The following is a 15,556-nucleotide window of genomic DNA, read 5'->3' as shown; positions in this document are numbered from 1 at the left end:
GAACAGAGGACTCGTGACAATGTAGACGTAAAGTTAAATGCATTTGTGTTTAAGTTAAATGACTTATGTTTGCATAATGTGACACGGAGGAGAAAGATTCGATTAGTGATTTAGAATGAAATGAGATGTACTTAGATTAGAAAAGCATATGAAGAGGAACGAAGGTAATACTTTTTTATTTAGTTGCACTGCAGTCGCGCGTAGATTAGAACCATTGTTGAACGAGACATCCACATCAGGTGACTTCAGATTTTTTATTAAATACTGAGTAATTTTCACTCTTAGATATTTTTCATGCTTATTAATAATTTGTTTAACATTTCAGACTTTAAGAGTCTGATATCAGCGTTGCCCTTTCTCAACGATAATGAGTGTTGTAACATGAATTTCGTACAAGTAATAACATATCATAATTTAAAAACGGTGTGTTAAAGAAATATTTCACCTAAGAACATTGTCCATACCTTCGATCCAATTCACTTTTATTTGAAGAATGTCTCATTCAGTGATGTGTATAAAATAGTTTACTTGTCTCGAACAATGCACTAAGCTCTCGGGAACTGCAGTTAGAAATTTGCAGTTGCCACAAAATGAGCAGGAAGCACCGCGTTTTCCAAGCAATTGCATTACGAGGTAAGATATTTTCATTTAAAGATCAACTAGCTACGACAATCATTAACGCACAGCGACCATTTCATGAACAGCAGTATTAGGCACAACATTTACGCACAGGGACCATTTATTTAATTAAAGAGATTAATAGTAGAGTTCATGATTTAACCAGTTAGTGAATTTTTAGAAAGATTATAAAACAGAGCCCAATTCATGCCGTGTTCTCGCGGCCAAATACATTTGCTTTCTCTCGCAGCTGGAAATGCACAAGTCACCCAAGACTAAACAACAGCAAAATTATAACAATCAACCAAGCCACTACAAGTTCAAATTCAAACGAAAATAATTTTTAAAGGAAACCTTCAATTCTCTTCTTGTTCAAACAGTTTATTGTCCAAGTTTCACTCCCTCACAAAACTGACCTCCAGATACCCACATACATCATATTTAAATTTATATTTGATGTTAACAAATTCCTCTTTTTGAAATTGTTGTTCTTGCAATTGGCACTCTTTATTTTATGCCCTTCAACCATTTTCACTTTTTAGCTGCCAAGTAGTGAAATGTTACTACTACTTTCAGTGTCTCCTGCTCTAATCTGATTCCCACAGCATCGCCTAATTTAAATGAACCACGTCGCATTGTCCTTGATTTACTTTTGATGATGTTACATTTTTTATCTCCTTTCGACACCCTTGCTCTTCTAAGTCCTTTGCCATCTCTGACAGAATTATTATGTCGACGACAAACCACATCTTAAAATTTTTATTACTTCTCCCTTAAATTTAGTTCCCTTTTTAAATTTCTCTTGAGCTTCCTTTACTGCTTGCTCAACGTCAGCGCATAGGCTACAATCTTGTCTCGCTACCTTCTCAGCCACTGCTTCCCTTTCACGTTCTTCGATCATTATCTGGGGTCTGGTTTCTCTACAAGTTGTAAATGATTTTTAGCTCTCTGTAGTTTATCCCTTCCATATACAGAAATTGAAAGAGCACAGTTCAGTCAACATTGTCAAAAGCTTTCTCTAATTCCACAAATACTGTAAATGTAGGTTTAACTTGCTCAAGTCTGGCTTCTAAGGTAAGTCATAGGATCAGTAATGCGTCACGTGTTCCTACAGTTCTCCAGAGCCCGAACTGATCTTCATCGAGGTCGGCTTTTGCTAGCTTTTCCATTCTCGGGAAAATAATTCGTGCCATTAAGCTGATGGTTCAGTGGTATTCAAATCTTTCAGCAGCTTCCTTCTTTTGGACTAATTTTGTCATAGCTTGCCCCGCTAAGGACCCAAAAAATTCTGCTAGTTATGGAGCCTTGTTTTGATTTAGATCTTTCAGTTCTCTGTTGACTCCTTCCCGTGGTATCACACATCCAATCTCCTATTCATTTACCGTCTCTCCTCTTTCTATAATACTGCCATAAATATCATTTCCCTAGTATAGGACCCCTACAGATTTCTCCCACCTTCCAGCTTTCCCTTCCCTACTTGGTACTGGCTTGCCAACAAAGCTCTGCTGAGTGATATAGCTGCTTCTCTTTTTTTCCAAAGATGTCATTAATTTTCGTATAAGCAGCAACTATTTTTCCATAGCCACTTACGCTTGCCGGTTCTAGGCGCTTCAGTCTGGAACCACGTGACCGCTACGGTCGCAGGTTCGAATCCTGCCTCGGGCATGGATGTGTGTGCTGTCCTTAGGTTAGTTAGGTTTAAGTAGTTCTCAGTTCTAGGGGACTGATGACCACAGATATTAAGTCCCATAGTGCTCAAAGCCACGTATGCTTCTGTAATTTTAAATTTTTTTCCCGCAGCCTTGCATGCTTCTAAAATTTTACATTTGGCCTCAGCTCATCCCTACTTATCCATTTTGCGTTTTATGTTAATCTCATTTTTCAGTTGTCTGTATTCTCTGTCATCTGCTTCGTTTCCTGCATTTTCGAATTCTCTCCCTTTGTCAATTACATTCAGCATCACCTCTTTTATCCCTGTATTTCTACTAGGCCTTGCCTTGTCACCTATTTGGCTCTCTGATGCCTCCACTACCCCATCTTTCAAAACCACCCATCCGTCACCAGTTGTATTCTTTTACCCTGTTTCAGTCAATCGTTGACTAATGCACACTTTGAAACCATTCCTAGGTCTTACAGTTTCATTCACTTCCTAAATTTTTGGTATTTTTTCTCGGTTGTCTTCTGCAGTTCATAACCAGTAAATTGTAATCAGATTCTACTTCTGCTCCTGAAAATGCCTTACTATTTTAGAAGCTGGTTCCGAAATCTTTGTCTTACTTTCGTGTAATCAGTCTGAAACCTTCCATTGTCTCCAGGTCACTTACACGTGCGTGATTCTTTAAAAAAACCAAGTGTTATCTATGATTAAATCATGCTTTGTGCAGAGTTCTACCAGACAGGTTCCTCTTCATAACTTTCGCTCAATCTATGCTCTATAGTTTCGAATTCTAGTCTCGCATAACCGTTAAATTTTCGTCTACACAGCATAACTACTAAGCGTAATGGAAACGAAAATACCATGTGGCTAGGGCCTCCCGTCGGGTAGACCGTTCGCCTGGTGCAGGTCTTTCGAGTTGACACCACTTCGGTGATTTGCGTGTCGTCGGGGATGAAATGATGATGATAAGGGTAACTCAATACCCAGTCCCTGAGCGCAGAAAATCTCCGACCCAGCCGGAAATCGAACCCGGACCGTTAGGTACGACATTCCGTCGCGCTGACCACTCAGCTACCAGAGGCGGTCTACGAAGAAGCGATTGAAGGATGTGTCATGAAATGGACGAACTCATTCGGGTAACTGATGGAGACGAATGATTAAATAAAAATTAGATTATTATAATTAAATTATAATTAAATTTTGTCCCCTTTAGCTATCTTAATAATTTATATCGTATCATACGTCCATTCAATCTCTTCGCCACCTTTCGTAGTTACGCAGTGTATCGATATTTCAGTCTTTGTCATAACATTATCAGATAACAGAATAATAAGTATAACATTGTGTATAACACTTTCAATTTGTGCAAGTATTAAATGGTCTTTTACCCTCAGATTGGAGGTATTGAATAGGATTGGGGAGAAGAGAAGTTTGTGGCACAACTTGACTAGAAGAAGGGATCGGTTGGTAGGACATGTTTTGAGGCATCAAGGGATCACAAATTTAGCATTGGAGGGCAGTGTGGAGGGTAAAAATCGTAGAGGGAGACCGAGAGATGAGTACACTAAGCAGATTCAGAAGGATGTAGGTTGTAGTAGGTACTGGGAGATGAAGCAGCTTGCACAGGATAGAGTAGCATGGAGAGCTGCATCCAACCAGTCTCAGGACTGAAGACAACAACAACCCTCAGATTAGAAATAAATAAATATGTACAGGATATCTGTAATTTGAAATAGCTGTTTTTCGAGAAGGTATCCTTAGAATAGAGTGACCAAACGTCCCGGAAAACCGGGATTGTCCCGGTTTTCATCCCTGTGTTCCGGTGTCCCGAAAATTTGTTTCGGGATGCTCAAATGTCCCGGAATTCGGTTTTTAAAAACATTTCGTGAAACTTCCTCAAATTTTTGGGATTTTGCTATATTAAAGCAAATACAACACAAGAAATTAATATATTTTAGCTTATTTGTCTAAAACCCCCATTGTCCCATACCAGTAATCACAGTATCACTATTGATACACTCAGGCAAGAATATACTTTGAGCGGTACTTTGGCCAACAAGTAGTAAGTTGTTGTTTTGTAACAGAGCTATGAAACCGTCCGATTGTCGCGCCACTTACACACTCATTGTCAGAACAGTGTAGTAGTTGATGTTTTGTCAGACAAACTGCAATAGTTTTTTTCTCGTATTAGTGGTATTATTCCTGCAATACTGTGAAACACAATATGGAAACGTGCCTGCAAGTTCAGTGACTGTCATTCCAAGGAATGGAATTTCATTAAGAAAGGTCGTTTTGATTACGAAGCAGAGTGTTCCGTATGTAACTGTTTTATTAGTATAAGTCATGGTGGACGTTCCGTCATAGTTGATCACATCAGGTCAAAGAAACACATTAACAGATATAGTGCACCGAGCTACAGTAAAACTCTACAGAATTATTTTGTGAAACATCAGTCAAGTGAAGAGACGAAAGTTCGAGCAGCCGAGCTTACACTAGCCTACCAAACGGTAAAACATCACCAAACTTATAGAGTTAGTGATTGTACTAATAAGCTTAACAGCATTATGTTTGATAATTCTTCCATTGCAAAAAAGTTTAGTTCAGCAAGAACTTAAGTGTCAGCCTTAGTGAAAGGAGTTATTGCTCCCCAGAGTGTAAAGGGAAGCCTTGAATATATCAAGAAGTCTTCTTCCTACGGGATATCCACTGATGCCAGCAATCATAAGGCCACTAAAATATTTCCGTTTGTTGTTCAGTTTTTAGATATTAATCACGGAATTCAGACCAAACTTTTGAAGGTAAGTTCCCTACCTAATGAAACATCTGACGAAATTTCAAGATTTTGTATGAATACTATCGAAATGTTTGCTCTTGAGAGAAAAGTAAATGTGTGGCATTTTGTGGAGACAACACCAATACAAACTTTGGTGGTTTAAAAAGACAAGGCAAATGCAACGTATTTACCAAATTAAACGCAACATTGCATGAAAACATTGAAGGCATAGGGTGCCTTGCACATGTTTTACACAATAGCGTGCAGACATCTGCTGACAGTTTAAGCTGTGATGTTAAAACTATCGTCATGAAGGTATACTCACACTTTTACATATATACTGTTAGAACAGAGAGGCTTAAGGAGTTCGGTGATTATCTGGGAACTGAATATATGAATGTAATGTGTCACTCGAAAACTCGCTGGTTATCACTGTTTCCAGCAGTTGAAAGAGTAATCCGCCTGTTTGAACCGTTAAAATATTTTTCCTGAATGAAGACAAAGCCCCCAAAACATTGGTTCAGTTTTTCAGTAACTGTTTAAGTGAAGCCTACTTATGGTTCATTCACAGTCAGCTTAGCACTTTGCAGCATGGGATAAAGGAAATTAAGGGAAACACGAGAAGGGTAATAGAGGTAAATAATGTTTTGAAAAATGCTCTGGAAACTGTTACTAAGAGGAGACAACAGCAGTTCATTTCTTTTAATGTTAAATCTGTTCTTAAAAGAGCGGAAGTATCAGAAGCAGCGGAAAGGAGTTTTAGAGAAGAAGGTAACAAGTTTTATGACACTTGTGTAGAATATCTCAGCAAGTGGAGCGCCTCATATTTACCCTCATCGCCGGCGTTTGATTGGGTGTTACTGAAGAGAGTGCCAAAATGGGAAAGTGTTGAAGAGGCAGTTTCTTATTTGAAGAGTAAAGAGATTGAAATCGATGGTTCCATTCTCTTTTATCAGTTCGGCATACTGACAAATTTTGTTGAAGAAAGTCTTCACAAGTCGAATGGTGGAAAAAAAACATCATTGGAATGTCATGAGAAGTGGGTGAGTTTTTTTTAAAAGCTGTGACTGTATTCAGCATTACTCTGAGTTGGTAATAATTGCAAGGCATTTATTTACAATCCGGACCCATAATGCCAATGTGGAAAGAATATTTTCGTTCAGGAATACCCAGTGGACTGATGAAAGAAACAAAATGGAGGTGGACTCTCTTGAAGCAATCCTGCAGACCCTGTACAACAACAAAATGGATTGTGCCGAGTTTTATCACTGTGTTTCAAAGAACAAAGACATGATCAAGAAGGCTGGAGGCAGTGAAAAATACCCTTTTTTCCAAGGACAGTCAATTCCATCTATAAGTGCTCAGTAATATTAAAGCTCATGTTAATATTAAATGATTAAAAGTTGAATGGCTGTAAAATTTTGTAAAATCGTAATACATTTCTTTATTACTGTATACGTTTATTAAATGTCATTAATTATACAGATAATCTAGATCACATCAATCTTCTCTATCCTCTTATTAGTTATAATAACCGGGTTAACAAAGTGTTTAAACCAAACATTAATATTTAAAATTAAGAAACCTGGGTACATGTGGAATGAGGTGTCCATTGGCACCCGGGTGAATGTATCCCGGTTTTCACCGAAAATAATTTGGTCACCCTGCCTTAGAAGGATAACGGGCAAGACTGCTCGAAACTACCAGTAACGCCATCAGGGCAGATTCCAGGTCGTGCGGTCTTCGTTTACGCAAGAATGCCTTAAATAGTACGTTCAGAGACGTGGGCGGAGTCAGTAGCCTCGTGGAGGCGATCTCGGGAGATAAAGCGTCTCGTTACGCGCCAACTACAAGCCGGCGGCGCCATTCCGCGGCCGCCCGGAATCCTGTTACGGTTTGTTAGCTCCGGCCGGCGCGACCGTTCGCGTCGCCCCAACACTTGTCCACGTGATAGCACAGCCCGCACCAGATATCCGCCCGAGACTTCGTAATTACGTCGTTTACAGCTGCTTTACTGAGAGAGCAATTTGTGGAAACCTTGGGGCGAATCCACAGCCAAGTACGCGCTACAGTAACCTTCACACGTAATAGCGTTACTCATAGCTAAAATAAAGAAAATAGAAATATCTTGTAAGGTGTCAGGCAAATCCAACACCTTCCATGAAAACCCTGACATGATAAGCAAATGCGGCAGTATGTCACACAGCTCCGAATAAATCCTCACATTAAATTAACCAACGCAATACGATCAACGAGTGAGCAAACGGAATACCAGAGACTAATACAAGAACGCCTAAATGCATGTCATACCTTCTCACCGTGAAACAGACGCAGTTCTGAGGGGAGAAACGAGAACAGAAGCCGAGAGCAGAACCGTTTTAAGCTAGAAGGCCCTGCGATAAGGGACGGACACCTACATCTTTGACTGGCCGCCAGGACCACCGCCCAGCCCATGTGAAAAGATAGAGCCCTTCAGAAGAACAGTATAGATCTTACGATAACACTAAAAGGGCCACACCAGCTGCAAGTTTTAGCGTGAGACTTTTTCGCGTCTCTGTTACGTTGCAAACGTTAAAAACATTGGCCCACCACGAAAAGTATAACGTTTCTCATTGGATAGACAGAATTTTTGTAGGCGGAGCTTAAGGTTAACATTGAGACCCTGATTGGTCAGTTGGAAACACAGCCAGATAGCTTTTTTAAAACCAACTTCGGTAAGCTGTAGTAAGGAGAAGTTAGGGGAGAGTTGCTTCCGAGACGGCGAGGTGCGTGGAGCTGTGCCGCCCGCCACCCATGACGCTGCCTAACCACCAACAAGGTAATGAACGTACGCGGTTCCGTATTTCTGAGCTCATGAGGCTTCACTCAGAACTACAGAAGTCTCATCTGTTACATCCCCTTTTTACGTAATACTAGAGTCGATCGTCAATTAAATCTCATGGTGTTCACATTTGGTACTTGAAGTAAAAATGTGAAACGCGATGATTTTTCTGTTATATAATTATTGAGAAGCCACATGAGCCACTGTAATTTACAACAAGCTAGATAAGTAATTAAAGATAATTGAGGGTCACTGTAGACCATTTTGATAGTTTTCTCTTTTATGAAACTTGACTTAAATCTAGATTATAGGTGCGATATGGCATAGGTCATCCTTCGATCCATTGTAGAACTTGGAAACCCATTCAGGGAATATTCGTTCACATTTCTGTTGAACGCAGTTGGTTTTTATCATCCTGTATTAAAATATTTCCTTTTATCAATAGTGCAATTAATAAACAACGTTTTCTGAGTAGAATAAAATTTCCAATGGTAAACTTAACTGCTTTTTCGACGTTATTTTACCAGCTAACTAAAAATAGGAAAGCCTTAACCCCCTTCCCCTAAATTTAGTTAGTATTAAGATTCTTTTACTGGGAGTGCAGTGGAGCTGACGCTGAAATCATTAAGTATTTGATTATATCATCGCTAGTCTCACTGAACTCTTCTGAACTCTAGATGTCACGTGTGGTCTGGCGTCTCCTTACCAGCGACAGGTCCCAGGTTCAAACTAGTCAATTCCCTAAAAAAACACGCTCAGAGCGTCGTTGCATGAAAGTGGTAGGGAGACACGACTTAGAACAAACAGACACCACGCAAAATGTTAGAATCTTATCCCTTGTAAGTGGAACAGTGATGGTGCAGGTTGCATCTTTGATGACACAACGTATCGATATTGTATTCCCTACTTATCGCTGGCGTCTGCAACATTCGGAGCCGAACGAGCCTCTTCTCTGAGGGAGCACTGTCTTGGTTTATAATGACAACAATGCCCCAACGCTAGGGGTCACGCGTCGTCTTGGTGTGTGGAGTGGAGTAGGGTTGGACTCCCGTATGGATCATTCCCGCGCAACCGCATCGAGGATAAATAGTAAGAAGAATTTAACAATGGAAAATCCAGGATGGAATGTAACAATACCAGAGAAGGAAAGTTGCTACTCAACCATATAGCGGAGATGCTGAGTCGCGATAGGCACAATAAAAAGATTCCAATTAAAGCTTTCGGCCATTAAGGCCTATGTCAGCAGTAGACACACATACGCACACGCGCGCGCGCACACACACACACACACACACACACACACACACACACACACACACACACACACATTCACATAAACGCAACTTGCACACACATCTGCAGTCTCAGAGCGCTGAGAACCCGGGTTCCCGGGTTCGATTCCCGGCGGGGTGAGGGATTTTCTCTGCCTCGTGATGACTGGGTGTTGTGTGATGTCCTTAGGTTAGTTAGGTTTAAGAAGTTCTAAGTTCTAGGGGACCGATGACCATAGATGTTAAGTCCCATAGTGCTCAGAGCCATTTCGAAGAGCTGAGACCACACCCTAGTAGCTGTGAACAGTGAACTACAGTTTCTTGGAATATTACGTTTTTTGAAAGAAATGTTACCAGGGCGTGGCGAAAAATAATGTCTCCGAATTTTTTATGTGAAAACTCTTAAACCTTTTTGAATAAAAGAAACATCATTAACATTCTACAGCTATATTCTTCATGTCTAGTTATTTGCAACGCTCTGCCGCTACAGGGCTACGAATGAATTGTCGCGTTTGACATTGCGGTGTTTGACGCAACTACGTCGGTGCATGGGAAGCAGCGTGCTGTAATCGAGGTTTCGAAATCGAAGGGTTCGTCCACTCGTCAAGCACTCTCTCCTAAAGCGTGACAATGCCAGACCACTCAGGAGCGCTGCCACGTCTGCAACGATCCGACGCCTTGAATTCACTGTCATCGATCGTCCCGACTTGGCTCCATGAGATTTTCATCTGTTTCGAAAACTTAAACAACACCTTAGAGGATTTACGTAGACAGGGATGAAGTGGTGCAAGCAGACGCGAGGCTGTACCTTCTTCAACAAAGTCAAATGTTCTACAGTGGCGGTATCAACAAATTGGACCTTGGCTGGGAGAAATGTTGTAATATGATCATGTCATTTGGTTTTTGTATGTCATCGGTGTGCACGTCAGTGAGAGAGCAAGTTTCGTTACTGTTAAACAGTCTTTGGTTTTGTGTTTCCACAGTATGACATATTCTTAGTTGGAGTGTGGTAGCTGATGGGCGCATTCAGTAGTCCTGTGATGACTTGTGATTGTGTCAGTTAGATAAAGAATATGGTGAAGGACAGCACGGATGGGTATAATGTGTACTTTGAACAATGAAAGGGATGTTATTATTTTTGAAGAGAAGAAGTTTGAGATAAGACTGCAGCAGTACACGCCTAATTTGTCAGAATGAAGTGAAATGATCGTATGGCATGTATTGGTCGGTATATCCCCTTCGGGGTTCGGCCGCAGTATTTCAAGTCTTTTTAGTTGACGCCACTTCAGCGACTTGCGTGTCAATGATGATGAAAATGATCATCGAACCCGGGCCCCCTTGCGTGGTGGACGGTAACGCTACCGCTGCGCTACAGAGGTGGACTGCCGAAATGACTCTGGTCAGCTCGTTAATTTGCTCAGAGCTGAGAGAAAGACCACCCCACTTCCCTGAGTCATGCGTCAACATATTAATTGATTAAGCTATTCTTTCTTTATAGAAATTCTCTGTTACCGTTGTACCCTTTTTTTTAAAGTCATTGTTCACTTTGTTAAACATAGAATTGTTCAGACCAATGTTATGTGTGAAGATCACGCGAAGTTTCTCTCTGTCTTTTTGAATATATAATTAATTTTTAAAATTGTTGTCTTGGAACATCATTTCATAGGACTCCGTCCCCGGTAGTCAGCGCGACAGAATGTCAATCCTAAGGGCCCGGGTTCGATTCCCGGCTGGGTCGGAGATTTTCTCCTGTCGCGGATTGGATGTTGTGTTGCCCTAATCATCATCATTTCATCCCCATCGGCGCGCAGGTCGCCGAAGTGGCGTCAAATAGAAATACTTGCACACCGCGAACCGTCTACTAGACGGGAGGCCCTAGTCACACGACATTTATTTACTCATAGAAATGGTTACTCTGTCCACCTCGATGCTTACCATTACGCTCTACCAATTGCAACAGTTCGAATATGTATTTAGCAATGAAATGTAATACAGCAGCTGCCTGCTTGCTGTTTAATGTTGTGCTTTCGAAAAATCTGTGAGTGTTGTCAAGACGCAAGATAATTGGAAATTTTGATTGGGATCAGATAACTGTTTTACTTCCACTGCGCATTTAATACAGACAAGCTGCATTTAGATCAGTCACAGTGCAGTTCATAAGAAGTTCGCCACGCTTGGTACACGCCTTCTGAGGCGCCTTTTCACGGTTCGCGCGCCTCCCCCCGTCGGAGGTTCAAGTCATCTCTCGGGCATGTGTGTGTGTGTGTGTGTGTGTGTGTGTGTGTGTGTGTGTGTGTGTGTGTGCGTGTGTGTGTGTGTGCGCTTGTTGTCCTTGGCGTAAGTTAGTTTAAGTTAGATTAAGTAGTGCGTAAGCCTACAGACTGATGACCTCAGCAGTTTCGTCCCATAGGAACTTAGACGAGTTTCCAAATGTCTATAAGAGGTTCTGTTTAGTCAAAGTTTAGCATTTGGATAACAGTTTGCCAGGACATAGTTTTTGTTAATATGTACTGGGTGATCAAAAAGTCAGTATAAATTTAACAACTGAATAAATCGCGGAATAATGTAGATAGAGAGGTACAAATTGACACACATGCTTGGAATGACATGGGGTTTTATTAGAACCAAAATAATACAAAAGTTGAAGAAACGTCTAACAGATGGCGCTTCATCTGATCAGAATAGCAATAATTAGCATAACAAAGTAAGACAAAGCAAAGATGATGTTCTTCACAGGAAATGCTCAATATGTCAACCATCATTCGTCAACAATAGCTGTAGTCGAGGAATAATGTTGTGAACAGCACTGTAAAGCATGTCCGGAGTTATGGTGAGGCATTGGCGTCGGATGTTGTCATTCAGCATCCCTAGAGATGTCGGTCGATCACGATACACCTGCGACTCCAGGTAACCCCAAAGGCAATAATCGCACGGACTGACGTCTGGGGACCTGGGAGGCCAAGTATGACGAAAGTGGCGGCTGAGCACACGATCATCACCAAACGACGCGCGCAAGAGATCTTTCACGCGTCTAGCAATATGGGGTGTCTTTTTTTTATAATAAAACCCCATGTCATTCGAAGCATGTGTGTCAATTTGTACCGCTCTGTCTACATTATTCCATGGTTTATTAAGTTTTCAAATTTATACTGATTTTTTGATCACCCGGTATATTTTACGGAGTGGGAGATAAGGTTAGGGTAAATTTCAGACAGACACAAAAATGTTCAAATGTGTGTGAAATCTTATGGTACTTTACTGCTAAGGTCATCAGTCCCTAAGCTTACACACTACTTAACCTAAATTATCCCAAGGACAAACACACGCACCCATGCCCGAGGGAGGACTCGAACCTTCGCCGGGACCATCCGCACAGTCCATGACTGCAGCGCCAGAGACAGAAACAAAATGTAGCGGGGAGGTTGCAATGTGCTCGTCGCCAGGGTGACTATGGCAAGAAATGGGTAGTTAAACATGAAGAATAATGATGTTGAACATTAATAATCTGTTTTCTTTAAAACGTTTTAAGAAGTTTCACACAAAAAATTCGAAGGTATTGCTTTTCAGCTCATTCTCGTATTTACAGTGGTAAATCCACCAGGAAAGCCCGACTCCATAATTCACCCGTTATCTACCACCGTTCCAGTTATTATTAAGTGGTTCTGACGGCAGATTTTGCGGAGGGGGGGGGGGAGGGGGGACCAGCGAGAGAGTACCAAACTGTCCACCCGCCTGCCGCCAGAACCGAACCCTGGGTCCGCGCCTGCACATTTCGCAGTCTCGGCTCGTGGCACAAGACGTGTGGAGCGCGACGTATAAACGCGGGGCTGAGATGAGCTCTCATGTGACAAACATGAAGGCGGCGGCCTGGGTGCTCGCCAGCCGGCCTGGCCACGCCTGGCGCGCAGAGCGTAAACCGGTCCCGGGGACCAGCCGGCCGGGGGGCGGCTAACGAGCCGCAGATACGCATCGGGAGCCGGCGGCAGCCCACAGCCTCCCACGGGGGGCCGGCCTCTTTCGGAGACACCAGCCTCTGTCCCATCTGCACGACCCTCCGCACGACGGCGCCGTGACAGACCCAAGTAAAATCTGCGAAATCTTACTAATATTTACTAGATGGAGCGTTTCGGCAGCACGCTGCCATTATCAGGTGAATTACAGTTACGCGAACTTCAATATGGCAGTATGCTGCCGAAAGGAGCCATGCTAATAAATCTGATTTGATCCATTGTAAATGGTTTAGAAAGCCTGCGACTGTGAAAATTATGGTTTTGGTTATAAATAATTCTTCTGCAACCAGTCAGATTTTATTTATCTACTTTTCACACGACGCGTTTCGGGAAATGATTTGCTTTTTCAAATGGCTCTTTTTTTCTGTGTATTTCTTTATGTTGTTGTCTATGTGAGAGAGTCTGCTTCATTTCGTTGACTTCACTGCAATGTACATAAACGACGCGATTTTTAACTGGTTATCGACCTTTTTGTGAAGTTAGTGCCGAAATTTAGAAGAAACTGTACTTACAGTTTTCTTATGTTTTAAGTTAGATTTACTTTCATTCCAATTAATCCATAGTGAGGAAGTCCTCCAGGATGTAGAACACGTCGGAAAAACAGCAATACATGACAAATATATACAACTCAAACAAATAAGCTAATGTACCATTCCACAGGTCCCAAGTGGCATGGTCATCATTTATTAATGAACGCTATATGAAAGAATCATTTTACAAATAACAATGCACTGAATTTAAAATAATTTTTTTTATTTATTTATAAGGTAATAAACATGTTATACAGCTACTATAATGCTTATTTAAAATGAACACATTACTGCACTGAACTGGTGCAGAAGTTAGAATGTACACACACAAACACACACACACACACACACACACACACACGCCGGCCGCGGTGGTCTCGCGGTTCTAGGCGCGCAGTCTGGAACCGTGCGACTGCTACGGTCGCAGGTTCGAATCCTGCCTCGGGCATGGATGTGTGTGATGTCCTTAGGTTAGTTAGGTTTAAGTAGTTCTAAGTTCTAGGGGACTAATGACCACAGCAGTTGAGTCCCATAGTGCTCAGAGCCATTTGAACCATTTTTTTGAACACACACACACACACACACAATTATTTACAAAGAACACATTACTGCACTGAAATTGTGCAGAAGTGTATATATATATATATATATATATATATATATATATATATATATATTAGTTGCTTCCACTGAGAAATTCATCAAGGGAGTAGAAGGAGATGGCCACCGACAAATCCTTTAGGCTTCTCTTAAACTGAATTTCATTGGTTGTTGAGCTTTTTCTGGCTGCTGGCAAGTTATTGAAAATGTGTGTTTCTAAATAATGCACGCCTTTTTGTACAAGACTAAGTGACTTTAAATCCTTGTGAAGATTATTCTTATTTCTAGTACTGATTCCACGAATTGAGCTGTTGGTTTGAAAAAGTGATAAATTATTAATGACAAATTTCATTAAGGAATAAATATATTGGGAAGCAGTAGTTAGTATTCCTAGTTCCCTAAACAGGCTTCTGCAGGATGTTCTTGAGTTCACACCACATATAACTCTTACTGCACGTTTTTGTGCCCAGAAAACTTTAGCTTGGCTTGATGAATTACCCCAAAAAATAATCCCATATGACATTATGGAATGAAAGTAAGCATAGTATGCCAGCTCTTTCAGCATGGTCTGTTTGTGCAGTCTCACACACACTAAACATCACACACAATTTGCTCTACACTTTAAACATCAAAATGTCGCACATAAACAAAACAGTTACAAAGATTTTCCTACAAACAGTCAACAGAGATGACATTATAGGTCTTCCACAGAGTGTAATATGCTTTTGTACAGAGATTATTTGTCTTAACAATTTAGATGATAATTTACTTATATCGGTTTTACAATTATGATTATTTCTGTGTGTTACTATTTTTATTTAAGTATACTATCGAAGCATCTCAAGAAATTCACTGATTCACTTTCAATTTTTTCGTTTAATATTTTATCTTCATATTTTTTGTAATGTGAATCCAGTTCTTCTAGCAAACCCATTTTATGTCCTTTATTTAGTTGGTGGAGTACTTTGACATTTGGTCTATTTTTCCAAATGGGTGTCCTGTATTATGCAGGTGTGTTGCTATGTCTGATTTAATATGTCTGTCTCTATTTCGTATTGGCAGAAACTGAAAAGAAGCACGACATCTAAGAGCCCAGCCAAAAATACACAAGGATGGAAATCTGATAGGTCCCTTGGTCAGCTCTATAAATAGACCAGGAGACAACCTGCCACAAGAACTGAATAACATACTGATGAAAAATTATACATATGAAACAACATATTCCATGAAAAGCAGCATGATACTAGCTAAAGAACTAAGAACCAGATAGCTCCCC

The sequence above is a fragment of the Schistocerca gregaria genome, chromosome 5 (genome assembly GCF_023897955.1).
Source record: "Schistocerca gregaria isolate iqSchGreg1 chromosome 5, iqSchGreg1.2, whole genome shotgun sequence".
Taxonomy (NCBI): domain Eukaryota; kingdom Metazoa; phylum Arthropoda; class Insecta; order Orthoptera; family Acrididae; genus Schistocerca; species Schistocerca gregaria.
This window is presented reverse-complemented; position numbering follows the sequence as displayed.